At 40.9% G+C, this 23,108-nt stretch overlaps 1 protein-coding gene across 3 annotated transcripts in view; it reads left to right on the top strand.

Annotated features, from left to right (window-relative positions):
• The window catches only part of CRACD (capping protein inhibiting regulator of actin dynamics), a 282,251-nt gene that overhangs the window by 26,423 nt on the left and 232,720 nt on the right, over positions 1-23,108 (top strand). The gene's annotated exons all lie outside the window — the stretch shown is intronic.

The raw sequence follows: 23,108 nt of genomic DNA, 5'->3' as shown, positions 1-23,108 counted from the left end.
CCATTTCCATTCCAGGGCCTCCGCCACTACTTGCTCTCCTGCCGGACCCTCCGCTCAGCCTCCAGCACCCGCCCTGGGCCGCCCCTGGTCCCCGTCAGCTCCATGCTTTCTACACGTGTGCTCTGCCTGCAGCCCCTTCCGCTTCCCCCGCCTTGTCTGGGCCCTGGCCCATTTTCAGGGTCTAACACCACCTGCCACTTCCTTCCTGACCTGTCTCCTCACATTACCCTCTTCCTCTTTGAGATTCTCTAGCATGATTCGCAGGACAGTATCTGGGTGCTGCAGTTGAGGTGGTGGTGATGGGGGGTAAAGTGCTATTAGCTTCCAGTCCCCCATCCTCATCTGCACGTTTATTGCCTCTGTTGCAGAGCGGAACCTGCTGGGTAAATACGGAGGAGAGCCGCCTAGGGGCTGTGTGGATGTGTGTGTGTGTGAGCACACATGCGTGTGTGCATGCATGCAAGGCACCCCCACGGGCAGGTGTCCCTTTGGGCTCCCAGGGAGAGGAGAACCGTCCTTTCGCTTGGCGGTTTCCCTGACGAGTCCCTGCTCACAGAAGTTGCATGCGTTGTCTGACGTGGGCTGTGTGACATTGTGCCAGTCTTTATTACCTTGTAAAAAGACCTTGTGAGGTTTTAAAGTTGGATCCCTCTCATGTTAGTGTCTGGATTAAAATAGCTAGCTAAAAAACCCTATTTGTACCAATGGTTTCTAAGAATCATGTAACTTATTTGGTAAGACTTCTCTTCCCCTAAAGTTTTTACACTAGGATAAACTTAGGATAACCCAGGAAAAGTGAAAACTGCTTCTTCGTAAGAAAGATACTGTTGACAGTGATGTGTGCCCGCTGTGACTGGTATCTTTTCAGATAGACAGTTTCTTGCTTCAAGGTCAGAGAAATACTAGAGTTTCCCTGGTAACAGTAATGAAGGGTCAGTCCTCTTGTATTTACCTTTGCTCTTCTGTCTAAAATTGTATTTACCTTGTCAATAGAAGATCTGGGTTGTTTTTCTCTACCTTAATATGTTGTGATGGTAACAATTACTATTAGTGGAGGTTGTATTTATGTATTTCTTTAATTCATATAAAAGTTTCAAATTGGAATATCTGGGTCCAGATAAAGTATGAACTCTGGCTAAGGTTCATAGTATGTTGTTTAGTTGTTAAGTCCTGTCCGACTCTTTGCAACTCATGGACTGTAGCCCGCCAGGCTCCTCTGTCCATGGAATTTCCCAGGCCAGGATACTGGAGTGGATTGTCATTTCCTCCTCCAGGGGATCTTCCCAACCCAGAGATTGAACCCACATCTCCTGCACTGGCAGGCGGATTCTGTACCACTGAGCCACCTGGAAAGCTCAAGAGACATAAATTATGCTTGTTTATACTTTCGTTTTCATAAATATATATGTTTATATATATGTATATATAATTTATATTTATATAATTATACATATATAATTTTATAAATATAAATTATATAGATATTTATAATATAATAATTTGTATGTAATTTATATATAAATATATATATAAGTTTTTCTATTGGGTAAATAATTTATATTATACTTTTTATAAATGAACATTTGCATGCAGGTTTTTGAGTGGATATATGTGTTCAGTCTCTTGGATGTATTTCTAGGAGTAGAATTGCCAGATCATGTGGTAATTCACGTTTAATATTTTGAGAAACGGCCAGGCTTTTCCAAGGTGGTTGCCACAGTTTACATCCCCAGCAGCAGTGTGTGAAGGTTCTAGTTTCTCTGTGTCCTTGCAATACTTATCTTATTATGAATGTTTTGGATTATAACTGTCTTAGGGCTATGAAGTAGTATCTCAGTATGATTTTGACTTTCATCTCCCTGATGCCTAATGAGGTAGAGCTTCTTTTGTATGTTTATGGACCATTTGTATATATTCTTTGGAAGAGTGTCTGTTGAGATTCTTTGTCAAGTTTATGTTGGGTTGGTTTTCTAAAAATCATTTTGTAAGAGTTCTTTTTATATTTTAGATATATGTTTGCACATATTTTCTTGTTCTGTGGGTGATCTTCTCACTTTCTTTTTTTTCTTCTCACTTTCTTGATAGTGTCCTTTGAACCACAAAAGTTTTACATTGTGACATAGTTCAATTTATTTTTTATTTTATATTTGCGCTTTTTATGTTAAATATAAGAAACTATTGCCTAATAAGTGGTCATGAAGATTTGTTCCTGTAGTTTCTTCTAAGAACTTTGTGATTTTAGCCCTTATATTTTAAGCCTTGGATCCAGTTTAGTCCATTTTTGTGTAAGGCGGGACTCTAAGTTCATTCTTTTGCATGTGGATGTGGAACTGTCCTTTCTGTCTCCCATTGGGTTGTCTTGACGCCCTTGTTGAAGGTTCATTGACCATAAGTGTGAGGGTTTACCTCTGGGTTGTGCATTCTGCACCCTTGTTCAGTATGTCTGTCCTATGTCAGTGTCACGCTGTCTTGATTAATATCACTTTCCTCTTCTCCTTTTAATACTCACATAGTAAAAAGGGGCATTTGAGTTGTATACAGTGGCATCATCTCTTATCGGATAAGGTAATAAAGCCAATGGGAGACGCACAGAACAAACACAGGAGCAGTTACCCTTGACAGTCCTCAGGAAGGTGCAGCATTGGAGGTCGAGTACTAGTTTTCATTGGTTCATCACAGCCATTTTTTTACTCGTTTCTTTAGTTGAGCACCAGCTGGAGTCAGCTTCCATTTAGGGGCCCTGCTATTTGCAAAATACTGACCTTTAAGCATTAGAATTTCAGTGCCAACTCACATTTCCTTGCCCCATCCCCCATAGTATAGATGCTCTTTGACTGGGGAGCTGGCAGAATTTTTTACACTGTTCATTTCAAGTGTTCCTCCCTTCTCTACCACTCTGCCTTTGTCTTCTTCCTCTTTCTATCTGGCTCTCCTCTTCCCTGCTTTTCCCCCTTCTTTTTCTCTCTTTCTTTCAGTACCCCCATCGCCTCCCAGCACTCCTTGATGAATTTCTCTATCTTCATGTGGCTGCGATATGACCTGAATTTCAATGTATAAAAAATGAACCAACCTGTCTCTCTCAGTTTTTGTGTGTTTGTAATTTTTTGGCCGCACCGCGCGGCAAGCAGAAGAATCATAGTTTCCTGACCAGGGATCACCCCCTGCAGTGGAAGCACAGAGTCTTCACCACTGGATCACCAGGGAAGTCTCCTCTAACAGTTTTGATTACAGCAAGGTGAAATTAACCTTGTGGGAAGCACTCAGAGGACAGGCTGTCCTAGATGCTTCTGGGGTTCGCAGCTGCGGGTGGCCTGGTAGCGAAGGTGATGTTTTAATCCTCGGAGGCTGTTAAAGAAATAAACCCTAAGACTTGTATTCACACAATGCGCTGGAAAGGGGTTTCCCTTCTTCAGTACTAGCCCCATGTCCCCTGGTCTACTTGTTGAGGACTTCCTTCACAGTTAATGTCCTTGTTCATTTGTCTTGATTTCACCCAAATGAGGATCTTTTGAGGGGGTGGTGGCAGGGCACGAGACCTTTCTCAACAGAGCTGTTACAAACAACTAGTAAGCAGTTCTGTGCTTGAACAGGTCTCTAGAGTTTAGATTTGTTCTGTTGACATTTACTGTGCTGCATCAGATTACTAAGATCTTTGGGAAGGTCACTGGCTAGTGGGAGATGAGTGAACAGATAGATAATAAGGATAGTTTGCTTGGTTTCCTGAACAAAGAGACAGTGACCTAATCATGAAAAATATATGAAACTCAGAACTAAGTATTAACAAAAAAGTGAAAATCATTCATGTAGCCACATTGAGGTTACAAGTTATTTTAGTTCAGAATTACTTACCATCTCATGCTCTTTAGCTGGACCTTGATCTGCTTGTTTTTAAGGGGGAGTATGAATTCTCAATAGGGAGGATACTGCCTTTAAGGGCACCAAAATTGGTTCTTGGAGTGGCTGAAATCTTGGCTATAACAATGGTATGTGGCCCTCCAAAGGGCCAGAGTATATAAACAGGTATTTACATTTTGTGAGTGAGGGGAGTGATTAGGGAAGAAAATATCTTAAAAGGTTCCTTGGAGGGTGCTTCTCCCTCAAATTGATGTGTTGAAGTTCTAATCCCTTGTACCTCAGGATGTGACTAGTTGGGAGATAGGGCTTTGTAGCGGTAACTAAGGTAAAATGAATTCATTAGGATGGGCTCTAATCCAACATGACTGGTGTCCTTATAAGAAGAAGAGGTTATTACAAAGTCGAGCATGGAGGAAGGACTGTGTGAAGACAGGGAGATGATGGCAATCTCCAGGCCAGGGAGGGAAGCCTCAGAAGAAGACCCCGCTGACACCTGGATCTGGGACTTCTAGCCTACAGAACCGTGAGAAAATAAATTTCTGTTGTTTAAGTCATTCAGTCTACGCTTTGTTTTGGCAGCCCTAGCAGGCTAATAAAGGGAGGGAGGTGATAATGACAAAAGGTTTGAGAAATACCAGTGTAGAACAACCTACTCTCTTTTATGTTCTTTTAAATTTAGATTTATTTTTTCCAATTCTCTATGTTATTAAAAAAATCACAACACTACAATTTTATAATCTTATTAATAAGTACCATTCACAAAGGAATCTATCCTTCCACATCAGTATCTAATCTGAACCTCGAAATTGCTCTGTGCAGGGCTTAGGTATTCAGATTCCTATTTTATAGATGCCTCTGGGCATTTATACATGTCATTCCTGCTTCCTGGAAAGACACTTCCCTGCCTGCTGCGTACCTCCCTGCCCCTTTCCTCTGCTGAATTCTTGCAGGACTTGCTTCCTTCAGGAGACTTTTCTCTGACCTGCTGACATGCTTCTTAGCGCTGTTTCCCCACCGTGGTGCCAATCACATGAACGCTGTTGCCTGTTTGCCGTCTGCTTCCTTTAGCAGCCTGGCAGCCCTGTGAATGGTAGCTCTGTCTCTCATCACTGAACTTCCAGCATCTAGCAGAGTGCCAGGATATTTTATTTATGGATGTATTAGATCCTATTGCTAATAATTTGGACTTAGTTTTCTAGCGTCTAAATCCAGCTCTTCCTCAACAATATCACGCCACTTCTCTAAGGGTGCATCTGAAGTGTGTGTCAACAATGGGTGTGGTTTTGTCTCTAAGTCCAAAAGAACACAAGTGGGGTCTGCTCTGCATGTGCTACGGGCCCCTGTCCGATCCTGCCGGTGTGGCGTGTATGTGTGTGTCTGCAAGTGTGTATAATGGAACTTGGCTTGTTCCCAGGGGATTTCATGCTACCTATCACATCAGAAAAGGCTCATTTGTCCTTTCATAGTTTCCTGGTAACTTCTTGCACAAGACCCTGATACTGGGGAAGATTGAGGGCAGGAGGAGAAGGGAGCAACAAAGGATGAGATGGTTGGATGACATCAGTGACTCAAAGGACAAGAATTTGAGCAAACTCCAGGAAGTAGTAAAAGACAGGGAAGTCCATGGGTGGCAAAGAGTCCGACACGACTGAGTGACTGAACAATGGAGTAGCTTCTTATTGGAGACCGTGATACAGTCAGTTTCCTTCTTCCTTCTAGCTGTTGCTAGAGATGGGAACTGGACAATGTTTATGATACAACATGAAGCTGACAGAGCTGAATCCAGCTTCTATGTGCAACATGATTGCAGTTGTTTCGTTCGTTCTCTTCACATACAACCTGCAAGTGGCAGGCTAGGTCCTGGGATATGAAGGGGACTGTGGGAGGCCTCTCCTCTAGTCATGAAAACAGATGGATTCTACAGGGTTAGATGAATTCAGCAGGGACAGTGCTTCAGCAGAGATAGGAGGAGGATGCTGTGAGGTCTGACAAGCCCAGCAGATCCTTTGCCTGAAGATATTTTGGGAGGATATTGTACATGAGCTGGTTTGAAGGGGGAAGAGTGGGAATTTGCCAGATGAAAAGTGGGTAAGAAATACACAAAGGCATCAACCTATGGAAAGGTCTGGTCCAAAAATGAACGTGTATACTGGAAAAAACTGAAAAGGAATAGTTGGTGTTTCATGGTTGTGGAATTATCGGTAGGTTTCTTTTTTCCTTTTTTAGAATTTCCCTTAATATTTTTGCTCTATTCTTTTCATAACTCAAAATAAAATGGAAGAAAAGCCTGTGATGATTGTATCAGACCATTAGAGTGAATTAGTTTGTCATTGTCTGTGTTTGTACTTAATTTAACATCCAGATTAAAAACCTAGTATTGCCCATTTGACTAAATTGTTACTGTTTGTTGTTGTTGTTACTAGTTTTTTAGGAGAGAACACAGACAGGGATACCATTTGGTTCCTTTTTTTGATAACAGACCCCAAGTTTCTTTTTCCTTTGAGTGCTTATGTCTGGCTCTCATTTGGGCCACAAGGATTGGCCTGGAGGGGGTTATTTGCTGAAGTCCATAGGAAAAACGTGTCTTTTAGCTTGGTTGGCAGAGCGAGTTGACCCTGGGTGCAATTAATGGAACGCATTCGACCAAGAAGGTGAGACAGCAGGGTGGCTGAGAGGGCCCTGGGACAGACTGGGTTATTTTAGTTACGGGGGAAGAATCCGCAGATGGAGCTCTCAGAGGCACAGCAGGGCCGGGGAATGGAGCGAGAAACACAAGGCAGGTGAAGCCGGGCTGTGCAGGAAACGAAGTCTGCAGACACTTGGCTGGTGGTAGAAGGCTCCTTTTATCTGGAGTCCAGCGTGTCTTGCCAGGGCAGGGAAGCCGTTTAAAGGCACCATGCCGGCCCAGTCACCAGGCGCTGGAGGCTTTCCCAAAACAACTTCAGAGCGAGGCTGAATAGACTTTTCAGCGCACAGCGTATACTGAAGGTTACCATCGACGGACGGTCTATATGCAGAGATGTCTCCTTTCTGACTTTATTTGTGGAAGGAAGACTCACAAAAAAGATTTTGATTACTTCATATTTGAATTATCACACTGTCCCCCCCCACACACAGCCACTTTCAGATAAAGTAGGAATAGACATGGCTTGTTAGGTAGCTGCTTAAAACTTTTTTTGTGTCTGGGTCCAAACCAAACTTATTTCTCATGTGCCCCTAGTAACTTTTTCTTTTAATTCTCTTTCTCCTCTTTAAAAAATGAAAAAGCCTTGACTTTGTGCAGTAACACACTTGTCTTTTCCTCAGTGACGTAAGGCAAGACAGAAGTTGGTTTTCCATTTGAGCAGTTTAATAATTTGAATGTTGAGAACCTGAGAACTGGAAGAGTGAGATGAGTGGGGGTGTACCAGACAGCATAAGGAAAACTGTCACTCGGAAGCACTGTTTTCTCATGGCTCTTGTGTTATTAGCTGAGTATTGAATATTTTAAATTACCTTTTGAAACGATGTTGAAAGGTATGGTGGTAAAAAAAAACTGGAAGAAATAATTTCATAATAGCAGCATTTGCTGGGTATATGATCATGGGTTCTGGCCCATAAGATACTATATATATGTTTTCAGAGGTGGCTTAAACAATTCAAAGTTGGATTTCCACAAATCATCTTACATTATTTGTAAGCAACCACATGTGCTGGATCAGATATTAAATTGCACCAGATTTTCCCTCGTCTTCAGGGCGTGTCATGACATGCATCCAGAGGTCAGCTGTCACCTCTGCCTAAGAAGCCCTATATACATCTTCAGTTTTTTACAGTCATATTATAACATACATGCATGGTACTGCATGGGTGATTACAGAAGTCTTGTTTGTCAGATAGTCCCTGCTTATAAACTAGAGAGTGGCTCCCAGTTCTGTGGAACCCCGTCTGAGCTGGAGTGTGGCACACGCTGTGGTAGGTGGTGGTAGCCTGCCAACTCATTAGTTAGGTCAGTTTTCTAGAAGATAGAGTTACACAATAAAGGCCCCTCTCTCATCAACGGATAGTTTCAGTGGCAAAGTCAAGGTGACAAGACTTAAGATATTTATTACCTTTAAAGGCATCCACCCTTTTATGAGCAGCAACCAGGACACCAGACCTTTATTAACAAAGATAAATGATATGTTTAGAGCAGCAGCACCTCTCTAAAAACAAAATTCTGAGAATGTCTCATTTCTCAAGCTGTATTAGATCTGTGCATTTGTTTTCTCTTGCCCCAGTTATCTTGTTATCATAGATCAAATTAAACACCTGCATGATGTCTTCTGTTTAAGTTCTTTCATATCCACACCATTTAATACTTTCTACTATTTTGCTGAAGACCCATCTGGATGGTGTATGGAGAATGTATCACATATAGTTTTATTTTTAATGATCTGAGCACCTGTATAGCAGGACTGCCAGAAATCCAAAGATCTCTTGTGGTAAAATGCTCAGGCAAAAGGGCTAATTAATTTCCTGACCAAAGTATTTTTTGTTTCCTGCCTCTATTCATTCAACTAGAGGAGGTACCTATTTAATATCTAAGTTAATTAATATTTGTGGTTGATAATGGTGACATCATGAAAAGTTAAATAATGTATTAGTTGAAGACATCAGTTTAAAGATGCAGCAAAACATGAAGAGTCAAATGAACGCTCTGAAGTCATAAAGGAAAAATACCATTTCAGGCTAGAGTGGTAAGGGAGGGCTTTGGAGGACCGTGTGAATTTTTATTCATTCATTTGTCAGGCGAGTGTACGCGCCTCGATTTTTGTCTTGTCACACTGTTCTATTTTCGCGGGCTTTTCCCTTCCAGGTCATTTAGCCACCGCCATTGTGGACTCCTTTTCCCTATTCTAACTACCTAACACATTCAATAATTGATACTGGGAAAACTGGACAACTACGTTTAAAAGAATGAAATTAGAACATTTTCCAACACCATATACAAAAATAAACTCAAAATGGATTAAAGACCTAAATGTAAGATTGGATACCATATAACTCCTAGAGGGAAACAAGAGCAGAATACTCTGACACAAATGCAGCAGAATTTTTGTGGAGCCATCTCCCAAAGTAAAGGGAATAAAAGCAAAAATAAACAAATGGGACCTAATTAAACTTAAAAGCTTTTGTACAGCAAAGGAAACCATAAACAAGATGAAAAGACAACCTACTGAAGGGAGAAAATATTTGCAAATGATGTGACAGATAAGGAGTTGATACCCAATGTATGTAAATAACTCACACAACTCAGCATCAAAAACCAGATAACTCAATTGAAAAACGGGGTGAAGACCTGGATAGGCATTTTTTTCCAGAGAGGAAATGGAGACGTCCAGCAGGCACATGGAAGGATACACATCATTGCTAATCATCGGGGAGATGAACATCAAAACCACAGTGAGCTGGCACCTCACAGCCTGTCCGAATGGCCATCTTCAAAAAGAACGCAAATAACAAGAATGTGGAGGAAAGGGAACTCGTCTACATTGTCAGTGGGAATGCAAATTGGAGCAGCCACTGTAGAAAACAGTGGGGAGGTTTCACACGAAAAACAACCTAAATTGTCATATGATCCAGCACTTCCACCCTGGGCATGTATCTGAAAGAAACAGCAACACTAGTTTGAAAAGATACATGCACTGGTGTTCATGCGTGAGTGAGTGAATGAAAGTCACTCAGTCATGTCTGACTCTCTGCGACCCCATGGACTATACAGGCCAGAACCCTGGAGTGGGTAGCCTTTCCCTTCTCCAGGGGATCTTCCCAACCCAGGGATTGAACCTGGGTCTCCCACATTGCAGGTGGATTCTTTACCAGCTGAGCTTCATAGCAGCACTGTTTACAGTCACTTAAGATATGGAAGCAACCTAAGTGTCCATCAACAGATGAATGAATAAAGGAGATGTGACCTACACACAGGCACTCACAAACACAATGAGATACTGCTCAGCCACAGAAAAGAACAAAATGTTGCCATTTGCAGCAAAAAAGTGGATGGACTTGGGCATTATGCCAAGTGAAACAGGTCAGAGGAAAACGAATACTGTATGGTAGCACTTACGTGTGGATTCTGAAAAGTATAACAAGCTAGCGAATATAGCAAAAAAGAAGTGGACTGGCCGATATAGAGAACAAACTAGTGGTTTGGGGTTGAGGTTGCAATATAGGGGTTGGGGATGGGAAACACAAACTGTTGGGTGTAAGATAAGATTCAAGGATGTATTGTACAACATGGGAAATATTGCCAATATTTTGTAATAACTAAATGGAAAGTAATCTTTAAAAATTGTATAAAAATATAGAAAAGTTGAAAAAAAGGTTTATTGAGATCTTACTTAATTCCTGGAACCTCTGTAGGTCCAAGGCATACAGTAGTGGACAAGATTGACCAGTTTTCTGCTCTTAAAGTGCTTATATGCTGGTGGAAGAACAAGGCAAAAAATCTATTTGAGAAGAAATATTTGATAATGGTTTTGCAGAACTTTAATGTAAGGTGGTATGCTAGAACATCTTGGGAGATTGTTTTAGATTGTTGGCCTGTAGGCTGCTTGAAGTGGTGGTTTTAGCTGAGACCTGAATGACGAGAAGGAAGCAGCCCTGTGACATCTGGGCCCTCTAGTCAGAGGGGCCGCCAGTAGCAAGGAGCTTCATTTGTTTGAGGAACAGATGATGAGATAAGAAGAGTTGGTGGGGATCCTAGATCACATGCACCTATGGGGTTCTGGATGGTTTTGGATTGAATGCTAATTGCAGTGGTAAACAGGAGGAGGCTTTTAAGCAAAGGAGGGCCATGTGCTTGTTTCTGTTGAAGAATTTCACTGTGGACACTGGGAAGAATGAATTTGAGGAAGGCAGGAGCAGAACCAGAGATACTAAGTAGGAGGCGACTGTAGAGGTCCAAGCGAGGGACTGTGGTATCTTCTCCCAGAGGGTGGTGAGGGCATGCAGTGAGGTGGATAGATTTGGGGTGTGTTTTGGGTATAGAGGCTGCAGGATCTGCTGATGGATTTAAAATGGGATGTGAGGCATTACTATATAGCAAATGAATACACAACAGGGACCTTCTGTATAGTACGTGAAACTGTACTCAATATTTTATAATAACCTATAATGGGGAAAGGATCTGAAAATATATATATATATATATATATATTTATGTATATTAACCAAATCACTTTGCTGTATGCCTGAAACCAACACCACATGGTAAATCAACTATATATCAACTTAAAAAATGAAATTAGATGTGAGGAAAATAGTAATCAAAGATGCCTTATAGGTTTCTGGCTTAAGCAACTGGATAAATGATGATGAACTTTGAAGAAAGGATGGAATTTAGAGGAAAAGAGCCAAGAGTTTCAAACATAGAGATAGGAATAGATAGAGCTTATGGGGTAGGCTTTTATGATTTGATAAAAACCAGAAGTTTTTCTCAGTGCTTCCAAGAACAGAGACATCATATTCTATTCAGTATACTGAGAACAGAGACGTCATATTCTATTCAATATATTTGGGAAAAAATTATAAATGTATTGTTTTTTCTATGTGATGGCTTGTCAGCAGAAGTGGAACAGGAAGTTTGGGGGAAAAGAAGAGTAGAAAATAGTAACAAGAGGAATAAGCAAGTCGGAGAAAGACACAGGGATGGAAAGATACAGGAAAAAAAATTACAGATAAAAGACAGATGCTCAAAATTAGAGACACAAAGGCCACGCATTCCCACAGATTCTGCATTCTCCTGCTTTCTACACTTAAAGCCAAAGATGGATGCTGGAGGCAGTTATAAGGAGGTCAGAACATTTTTTCTTTCTTGTAATTAACTGTGGAAGTGGTTCTGAGTTACCAACCAAAGGCAAATGAGACCAAATCTTTTTCAGAAGTGGAAGAGATTCCTTTCTTCCATTCTTTGTTATTAGAAAGGATGTTGTACCCTGAAGTGTTTCCAGGATGAAAATGTTTTTTACAGTTTGTTATGAATATAACCTGAAAAATAAATCAGTAACAGTGCACAGTTATTCATTTTGTAAAGAAAAGAGGCTCTCCAAAGGAGTTCTTTCTCCTTAGTAGAAAAAGTGAGAAATCAGCTATGAATTAACAGGCTAAGCTGAGCTGGGTGAGTAAACGCATAAACAAATACACAGTAAGCTCATGCATGGCAGATCATACTCTGAATACACCTGCATTTAATTTAGTAAATAGGCTCCATTTAGAATAGAGAAACAATTTGAGATTTTTCTGTTTCATTATTGTAAGGAGGATCTGTAACCACCCTAGATTCATTATTAATTTTCTTCAAAATTGGCTATTGGTTAAAAATGTGCTTACTAGAATCCATAAGGACCTATGAATGAATCTAGTAAACAGGGAGATAAGAGGAAGAGGGATTTAGATGGCTATGTAAATAGAAGACCAAGAAACTTGCTATGTGCAGTGTGAAAGTACATGTTATTGGGACCTTGAGTTTGCTTCATCTGCAAAGACCAGTGAAATTAACACAAATAATAAAAATACTTGAGAATTTAAGAGCCATGGAACTACATTGGACTGAAAAGTCAGGAACTGCAATGGGCTGAGAATTTTTCTTTGTATCCCACCTACTTATTCCTTCTTCCTTCCCTTCGTCTTTCCTTCTTTTTTTTTTTCCCTCAAAGTTTTAATATTTTCTTAAAAGGACATGGAAGGAACACTCAGTTAAGATATTATATAATACTTGGATTCTGTTATTTATGATTATGACCTAGTATCTTTGTGGAAAAAAAAAAACTGGACTAGATTTCTAGAATCTACTTTTACACTCGAAAACAATACTCAATATGAAATTTGCATTTATCCTCTTGTTCTGGCTTCTTGCCTTTTGGGATATTTATGATGATGTTCATAATATTGTTACCATCAGGGTCAGCTCTGCTCAGCTCCAGGACAGAAGGAGGCCACAGGCACTGAGAAATGTCTGATGAGATGACTGGGGATGTGTTTTGATTTAGAAAGACAGATATATTATCACCATCCTTTCTCAGTGAATGATATTAAATATCTGCCCCCAAGAGGAGTTGTTTATGAATGGCCATTCAGGACAGAGAGGTAGACCAGAAAATAGTCTGGTTAGTATAGAAAGATTTATGCAGGGGTTGTTATCATGTGAATTTTTCTTGGACATTTCAAGATGAGTTTTGATCATTACACATAACTTCATCAAAGGTTAGGTAAATGGATTACATAGGAAACCATCTGATATGTTAAAAGAAAGACATGTTGACCTGAATTAACACTTAAGCCTCGTGTAAATCTCTTGGGCCACAGCCCTCACTGCAGGCTGTTGTGATTGTCACAAAGCTTCACAGTTTGGGTTTATGGGCAAGTATGGGTAGGTCTGAGTGGAAAGCTGGTGCTTTGGCCAAGAGCAAATCCTATTTCCTGGCATAGCTTCTCTACAGACATTCTTATCCAGGTGACAGAGCTTAGATTTCAGGGGGAAAAGGTGAGTGTAGAAGGGGCAAGTCTGGGGGATGTGTGTTGCCCCTCACTAAATATTTCCTGCCACTTTCACATCCTTCAACCAGGAGTTTTTAAAAAACAGGAGTGGAATCTTTATTTTAGCGTTTATTTATGTGGTTCTCTTGGAAACCTTAGTGTCGCCCCTTTTTATTTTCAAGTGGGAATTACTCAGGTCTGTGTTTGGCTGACAGTCATATCAGCTCTCGCGTGTGGTGGTTGGGAGGGTGCCTGGGACTTGGACCAGGGTTTCTTGTGGAAATTCTCCCGCTGAACGGCTGTGTGACCCCAGGAACGTCTCTGCTCTGCTGGCCACCAGGAGTCTACAGCTGTACCTGGGGCAGCCTTTTCCTGGGATGGAGCGGAAAGTAAATATTTTAGGTTTCCCAGGCCACATGCAGTCTCTGTTAAATATTCTACTTTGCTTTTATTTGTTTGTTAGAACCCTTAAAAACATAAAAAACATTCTTAGCTCCTGGGCCACACACAAGCAAGCCGTGGGCTGAACTTGGCCTCCTTGCTTTCGTTTGCCCACCACCGTGTCAATAGAATAGAAAAGGAGCGGGGAGAATAAAAGGAGTTTGCACCGGCAGTTCTTAGATATGACTGAGTGAGGTACACCAGGCTAAAGCGTAGATTCTGGAGGCAAGGGTTTTTCTTTTATTTTAAACATTATGTATTTATTTCATGATGTAGTTTCCCTTTTGTTTGTGCTTTTCTCAGTTTTAAACGTGATTTCCCTCCTAAGTCCTAATCTTCATCTTTCCAAGCGTATTACTGTTTACCCTTGGTAGCTCTCCGCAAATTTCTTATTTGCTCAGACAAGCAAACTAGTTAGAGGAATGGCTTTCTTTGCAGATGCAGATGTGACCTTTCACTTACAAAAAGGAAGCAGCCATTTTTTTTGCCCCTGGAAGCCTAAGAAAAGAGGTATTAAATAGGCCTGACCCCAGCAGCCCTGAACTTTGCAAGGGAGCGGCTGGCAGGGAGCAGGGGATGGGCGGGGGGAGCGTGTGTGAGCGGGGCTGCTGGTGGGGAGGGGTGGGAGGGGTGGATGGTGGTGAGTGTTAAGAAATACCCCAGTCCTTCTTTCTCTGTTGGAGTTGCGTCCTGTTGCTCACGTGTAACACACAGTCTGGAATTCTGTGTACAGAGACCCCTTGGCCCATCCTGGGGTGTACTGGTGTTTCTGTTTCCTGCAGGACAAGACTCAGAAGAGGGCGCTGTGGGTCACACACTCCAGTACCCCGTGAGCCCAGCCCAGCACCCCTCTCGTTTCTTTCTCTTCTCAGACTTCACCTGATTTCCGTGGTGTTCAGAACTGTCTGCCCACAGTGCTCTCCTGTCGCGGCCCAGTGAGTTTCTTCTAACTTTCTCCACTGTTGTTACTGGTGGCCCGGTGGGTGAATTGGCCTAGCCCCCTTCATGCCATGGGGCCTGACTGTCTGTGGGGTTTTGATTCCAGAACCACTCTGAACACGTCCCTTCTGTCCTCAGGCAGGCACATTTGAAGAAGACGCCTACTATACTCCACTCTTTGACCTTCTGTTCTCTCCTCCACCTCAGGAATTCGCTAATAGCTCCCCCTACTCCACAGAAATGCACTCTCTCATTTTTTTCTTTTGGAAGAATGACTGGCAATTTGGGCATTGATCCTTTTCATGAACTTCAGCTCATATTTGATCCCTCTCATCATTATTATTGAAGTAATTTGTTAGTATCTGTGTCTTACTTACAGACTGTTCACTCTTCCAAGAGAAAGGAATCCTGTTTGTTCCTCATTGAATCTAAGGCCCTCCTTCTCAACAGTTGTGATAACCCTGTGCAGTTGACATTATTATACCCATTCTATGGATGAGGAAGCTAAAGCTCAAAAGAAGCTAAATAAGTATCTTGTTCAATGTCACATTGCCAGTGTGACAGGAGAGTTGGGATTTTGTTAGCATTTATACATGCTGGTTATGCAGCCTGAATAGTTTGCAGTTGTAAATTTAAGAAATACTCACTTTACCAAAATTTACCTGTGATTTTTGAGGCAGTAGAAAGAATAGTGGCATGGGGGAAGGGGAAATAGGATGAAGGCAGGTAAAAGTACAACTGCCGGTTACAAGATAATACATACTAGGGGTATGCTCTGCTGCTGCTGCTAAGTCACTTCAGCATGATAAATACATACTAGCACTCTGTATGTTACATATGAAAGTTAAGAGAGTAAATCCTGAGTTCTCGACAAAAAGAAAAATTTATTTTTTAAAAATTTCTTTATGTTGTATCTGTATAAGGTGATGAATGTTCACTAAACTTACTGAGGTAAACATTTCATGATATCCTTAAGTCAAATATTTATACTGTGCACCTTAAACTTAGACAGTGCTGTATGTCAGTTATATCTCAATGAAACTGGAAGGAAAAAAAAAAAGAGCAATAGATTTAATATCAAAGGCCTTGGCCATTATTGTTTTAGTGATTTTTAGCCAAACCGATTCACCCCAAGTTACTTCTTCCGTTTGAGCCTTTGCTCAAACCATATGTGGCGTGTGGGAGTGCTCCATGAGGGTTATGCAAATAGGACTTGTTACCTAGTTTTTCATTGGAGTTTACCTATGTGGATAAATCTCAGAGACCAAATTCTGGAGAGTTTTTTTATTGTTTTAGAGTAGTATACCTCAGCCTTTTTACAAATTAGAGATATTTTCCTTTAGTTTTGAGTAGTACATGAATTAATACTTAGTATCACTGGTCAAGTACAACATTTAGAATGCCCTACCAAGGTCTGGGAGTACAAGTGAGCATGTCTTGAAGCGTTCATACCTTCACGCTGAAGTAGGATTTTGTGTGCCAGCTAAATTGGGTCACTTTCTAAGTGAAAGGAGCTTGTATTGCTCCAGACACAGGGCTGCTTATCCTCCGTTTTGTGAAGCTGTAAACACGATGCTTCCCTCTCCCTCACTGTTTTCTTGCTGCTTTTGTTACCTGAGGGTTCACTTTGCAGATTTTTTTCCCTGAGCCCTATCACTTTTCTTGATAGAATATCCACTGTTAAGTTGCCGCCTATGGGCACTGCTTCCTGTAGCAGCCTACCTGTGTGTGCAGGAGTCATTCAGACAGGAGTGGTTTTGGTGAGGGTATTAAAGGATTTTATGGGCTCCAACACCGGGTTCCCAATCGAACTGCTCCAGGTGTCTGTTTATAAAGGAAGAGGATTTATTTCATGCGCTGATAGAGTTTCAGTGTATTATTAATTTGTATGAAAAGTTCTTAATGAGGAGTTTATCATTTGCTATATGTCTGCACCTTAAAATTTCATTTTAAAATAGTTTATTTAGCAGAAATATATTGGAGGATATCCATGTGCCAGAAACTACTCTTGGTGAAGAGATAGAGACCAAGAGAGACCGACATAGTCCACCTTACTTGAGCTTATAGCATAACCTGAAAGGTAAACTTTAAATCAATAGTTATACTTGGGTGTGATGAATATATTGAATGGGGAAATGCAGGATTTAGAGAAGCTGTAATGGACTGCAGTGGGTTTGATGCCTGGCACTCTTTTTGTAGGAATCACTGTTTATATCCAACCATCCACATGGTTATTAAAGTTGAACCAATGCTGTTGTCATTGTTGATAGTTTCAAAGATGAGCACCTTTCAAATTGGGCCAATACCTTTTCTTCCCCAGGAACTTTGGAAATGGATCAGAGGCAAGAAGACCAAGGGATTTCTGGATGTCTAAGCAGGAATGTGAAAGCATTTAGGGTCACCATAAGACCTGAACGAGGGGAGGACGCCCCAGGAAGAGAATGGGAGGAAATGAGTCTGATACTCAGAGGTGTGGGTACCAGAGACGGGGAGAATTATTTTGCAGTGTTTAGGCTTCTGGTTAGAGTTCTCCATGAGAATCTTTATAACAAATGTCCCTTCTCTCCTTAAGGTAGTTTGGGTTGAATTTCTGTCTGATGACGCCAGAGCAGTCTTTTCTAATACAGACATGTATAGCACAAGGACCTTATCCAAACCAAGGGATTGGGAAAGCCACTTACAACGTACTTTTTACAGAGTGTTGCAATTGTTGGTTGGACTCCCAGGATAACATACCCATGATGATGTAACCCATAGTGTGGTTGGAATTGATTTCTGTTTCTCTTTAGAATGGATTCATTCATTCGTATTGAAGGCCCGATGAGTCCCATGGAACTTACTAGGACCTGGGGAAGTAAAGTGCACCGTTCGTTGGAGGAACTTCTGCTTTTCACTAAACCGCTTGCTGGCATTCTCATCTGCACTGTCACTTTCTCCTAGGTTTTGGTTACATTAGGGGTTAAGTAGACTTTGGTGGGCTAGTCTGGGAAACTGACTTCCATGTGACATTGTTTCTCTGGTAAACGCATTACCTAGTTGGTAGAAGGAGAATTTGTACCTTTTGGCTATAGCAATTGATGAGTGCACCAAATATTTTTTGAATATTTTCTGTGTGTCGGGCACTGCTCCCAGCTCTGGAAACAGTGATGAACGATGTGGAAAAGGCTCTGCCGTCACGGAGCTTAAATTTTAGTGTAGGGAGATGGGCAATAAACAGTGAACAAATAAATGAACAGACAGTGTAGTCAGTATCTGTGCCATGAACGAAAAATAAAGAGGATGTGGTGAAGGAGAGTGACTGGGGTAGGGTGGAGTGTTACTGTGGGGTCAGGAAAGGAATCACTAAGGAGGGAGGTTTTCAGGTGAGAGGCACCTGCCCCCGGGAAAGAAGGGAGCATGGGGTCTCCAGGACACGGCCTCCGTACCACCAGCTGTGCGGTGGAGGGCGCCGGCCGGCCCTGGGCCCTGAGGACCAGCCTCTCTGCTTGTGGGAATCGGTGTGGGGTAGACCTGGGCTGTCCCAGCACCAGGACTGCCAGCCACAGGTGACTCTCGAGCACTAAATGTGGCTAGTCTGAACCAAAATGTTCTCTAAGTGTAAAGCACACTGGACTCCAAGACTTAGTATGAAAAAAAGCAAACATTTCCATTACTTTTTATATTGATTATACAATGAATTGATATTATTTTAACATCCTGGGTTTATAAAATATGCGATTAAAATAAATTTTTACTTTTTTAATGCAAATGCTAGAAGATTGGGATTCCCTTATGGCTCTATCAGTTAAGAATCTGCCTACAGTGCAGTAGACCTGGGTTCAGTTCCTGAGTCAGGAAGATCCCCTGGAGAAGGAAATGGCAACCCACTCCAGTGTTCTTGCCTGGGCAGTCCTATGGACAGAGGAACCTGGCAGGCTGCAGTCCATGGGGTTGCAAGAGTCAGACACAACTTAGCCACTAAACCACCACTAGAAGATTAAAAATTGCATCTGTGTACAAATGAACTTGTTTACAAAACAGAAATAGACCCACAGGCGTAGAAAACAAGCCTGTGGTGACCAACGGGGAAAGGGGTTGGGGAGGGGTAAATTAGGATTAAAGTATATATACACTACTGTAGAGAAAATAGATAACCAACTAGGACCTCCTGTATAGCACAGGGAACTATACTCAATATTTTGTAACCTATAAAGGAAAAGAAGGAAATGGCAACCCACTCCAGTACTCTTGCCTGGAAAATTCCTTCGATGCAGGAGCCTGGTAGGCTACAGTCCATGGGATTGCAAAGAGTTGGACACGACTGAGCAACTTCACTGTATAAGGGAAAAGAATCTGAAAAAGAATATATGTTTATGTGTATGTGAAAGTGTTAGTCGCTCAGTCGTGTCCAACTTTTTGTGACCTCATGAACTGCTGCAGCCTGCCAGGCTCCTCTGTCCTTGAAATTCTCCAGGCAAGAATACTGGAGTGGTTAGCCATTCCCTCCTCCAGGGGATCTTTCTGACCCAGGGATCAAACCCAGGTCTCCTGCATTGCAGGCAAATTCTTTACCATCTGAGCCACCTGAATCACTGTGCTCTATGCCTGAAACTAATATGACACTGTAAATTGTCTATAGTTCAATAAAAATATATATAAAAATTAAAAATATAAATATATTAAAAAATATAAAATTTAAAAACACTGTAAATTGTCTATACTTCAATAAAAATATATATAAAAATTAAAAATATAAATATATAAAATAAAAAATATATGAAATTTAAAAACATTGTAAATTATCTATACTTCAATAAAAATATATAGAAAAATTAAAAATATAAATATATAAAATAAAAAATATATATAAAATTTAAAAACACTGTAAATTGTCTATACTTCAATAAAAATATATATAAAAATTAAAAATATAAATATATAAAATAAAAAATATATATATAAAATTTAAAAACACATTAAAAAAAGAAAGTAGACCCAAATATAAAAAAATGTATCTGTTGGTCATGTTGCTGGTGGACAGCACTGGCGTTGATGAATTACCCAGTGTTTTGGATTCAGACTGGTGGGGTTTGAGTACGTAAGGATTCTGTTATAGTTTCTGTGCTTGTTTTACTACGGACAGTTTACCTGATTTTCTTTGTCCTTTTTCGTCTTTCAGAGGTGGCTAACTCTTTGTAGTGTTAAATCAGCTTTGGTGGAGTGTCTGCTGTGTATCAGGCACTGGGAGATAGCGCTAGCCTCTAATTTTATATAAATGTTCATTCCTTCCCTCACTTTCTGATGTGACATAAGTCAGTCGTACCTGCCTGTGGGTATTTGGGAGTACGTTTGGAACTCAGAGAGTGACTGTGTTGAGAAAGTGCTCTGCAGGTTCATGACACTATTTTAATTTACATTTTTGTCTTATTATTTTCACATGAGGTTTCTGAGGTCTTTATCGTGTGATGAAAATAATTATTCCACTTTACAAATAAAAGAGATTGTTATATCCAGAGTGGCCCTCTAGAGTACCTTCGGCATAAAGAGCCTGGCCTCGTGTGTCCTGCAACCAGGCTACCTTCCCTTCCCTTAAATGTGGTTTCTTTCTCCACAGGAAGCTGAGTCCTTCCACTGGAAGCCCTGAATAGGAATTCCCGTGCCAGGTTTCATGCCAAAGTGATGCCTTATCTTTTGAGTGTTTTTGATACTCTTGTTCTGCCAAAGTGACCATATCGGAATCCTAAAGACCTTGTATATGCTTCAAGAGGTTAGGTACCCAGAGGCCCGCTGGCCCAACAGCATTTTAGATAGTGATTGGTTGGAAGAAAATGCTGATGCCCTTTTTTTTCCCCTGGTGGAAACACTAAGGTCCTTCCTTCCCAGGCGGCCTCTATTTCCCTGCCAGTAATGTATGAACTATGGCTGGCAGTTCCTAGGCCTCAGATTGGGACACTAGCTGTCATAATAATTTGATTTGAATAAAGACACCTTGAAACTATATCATTTGGAAGACTGAATTTGAGTCCTTGCAAGGTGAAATTGATTGCCTAGCATGAAAAGGTTTTCTTAAATTTTAGTTGAATTCAACTAGTAGTTACCGAGTCCAGTGTTGGAAATATAGCTTGCAGTTTTACTCAATATCTGAGGGATTTTGAAATTGTATTTGAAAGAAAACTGTTTGAAATGCATTGAAAGCTGGGTTGGTTTACGTATACCTTTTCTTCCAATAACTGCTTGTTTCTTTTGAATTCCTGAGTCTCAAGGAGCTTTCTCTTTCTTCCCTAACAAGTCATAATAATGTTTATGACTTGACTCCACTGGCTATTGCAGTCTTTTAGTTGGAAATGTAAGCATAGGAAAATGTAGAAAGAATGTATATGGTGACTTAACATGTATTCATTTATGTGTATTCCACAACTCCATGTACATTTATCTATATTTAGTTCACAAAATTATCTACCAGAAACCTTAAAAATTGCGTTTCTTATAATAAAATAAAATAAGTATATTTTGTGTTTGAATGTATACATCCACCAGAAAAACAAGAAGAGTTATGATTTATCTACATCTTTACCACCACTTACTGTTGGCAGATAACTCAGTTTTTACTCATTTCATGAGTATAAAATGGTATTTCATGGAGACTTTCGTTTCAGTCCAGTGGTTAAGACTTTGCTTTCCAGTGCAGTGGGTATGAGTTCAATCCCTAGTCAGGGAGCTAAGACCCACATGCCTTGTGACCAAAAAAAGGAAAACAGAACAGAAGCAATACTGTGACAAATTCAATGAAGACTTTAAAAAAAAATGATTCCCATCAAAAAAATTATTTAAAAAAACAGCATTTCATGGCTGTTTCAGTCTGCATTTTCTGATCAGCAGTTTGGCTGAGCATCTTAGAATTATTGACCTGTTGAGCCTCCTTTCTGTGAATTACCTCATCATTAGTGTAGTCCATATTTCAGTTTTTGCCTTTTTTTTTTTTTCCTTTACAGCTTTAAGGAAGTCTGTATATTTTGGATCTTCTTTCCATCTGTCTCTTAGCTTTATTTATGTTGTCTTTAGTCAGGAAAAAGTAAAGCAACTTGCCGATTCTCTCCTTTATGATCCATACTGTTTCCTTTTAAAGAAATGGCATAAAATTATATTTGATTTCTGAATAAGACATTAAAATGTGTAGATAATGAAGAAGAATATTGATAAATTAGACAACATTAAAATTAAAAACAATATAATATATAGTTTAAATCAGATAATACAAATTCATTCATTCCTTCACTCACTCAGTAAATACCCTATAATATGCCAGGAACTCTTCCATACTCTGACGGTATAACTATGTACAAGAATCTCTGCTTTCCTGCACTTACATTTTAGTGAAAGAAACAGAAAATAAACTAAAAATCTAGAACATGTAATTTATCAGTACTGTCAGTACTGCAGTGGTGAAATGACCTCCATAGAGAAAAACCAGGGAAAGAGGAGAGAGAGTGCTGTAATCGTTAAGGAGAATGGTTCGGGAGGCCTCACTCAGAAGGTGGCTTTTGAGCTAAACCCTGAAGAAACTGAGGTGGTAGTGTGCGGGTGTAATGGGAAAGCATGAGCCAAGCCGAGGACGGGGCCTGTGGCGAGGCTCTGAGGTGGGAGAGTGCCTGCCGTGTTCAGGGAACAAGCCCGTGTGACGGAAGGGAGTAGGTGAGGGGAAGAGCAGTGGGGGACGACGGAGCCCGACCCTCGTGCCTGCTGCCTCCAGGGTCGCTGCAGAGGCTTTTGCCTTTTCCTCAGAGGGGTGGAGAGTCGTTGGTGGGTTCTGACAGAGAGGGCTAGAACCTGACTTCCCGGCTCACTCTGACATCTGTGTGGAGAGCAGCAGTGAGGGGCAGGGAGACCGGGTGAGGGGCTCTCGTTCGTCTTGGGGGTATGATGGTGATGGCGATGCAGCATGAGAAGTGGGCATGTTTTAAATTTGTTTTCACATATCTCATACTTTTCAGAGGTAGAAGGAACAGGATTGATGATGTTTTGGATGTGGGAGGTAGAAGAGAAGAGTCAAGGGTAACACCAGAGTTTTCCGTGTGAGCCACTGGAAGGACAGAGTTGCTGCTTATTGAGACGAGGAAGGTTGCAGAAGGAACATCTTTGGAGGGGAAGACCAAAGGCTCAGTTATTGACAAAATAAGAGGAAGACATGAGACTCGCAGGGGAAGAGATCTGGGCGGAAATATACATCTGAGAAGCACCAGTGTATAGCTGGTATTTAAGCTATGAGGCTGGATGAAGGAACCCGGAAAATGAGTATAAATTACAAAAGAAGAGTTTCAAGGACTGAGCTCTCAAACAGTTTAATATTTAAAGGCTTGGGATATGAGGAGGTCTCAGTGGAGACTGAGAAAGTCTCC

This window comes from Muntiacus reevesi, chromosome 22, assembly GCF_963930625.1.
Source record: "Muntiacus reevesi chromosome 22, mMunRee1.1, whole genome shotgun sequence".
NCBI classification, from domain to species: domain Eukaryota; kingdom Metazoa; phylum Chordata; class Mammalia; order Artiodactyla; family Cervidae; genus Muntiacus; species Muntiacus reevesi.
This window is presented reverse-complemented; position numbering and strand designations above follow the sequence as displayed.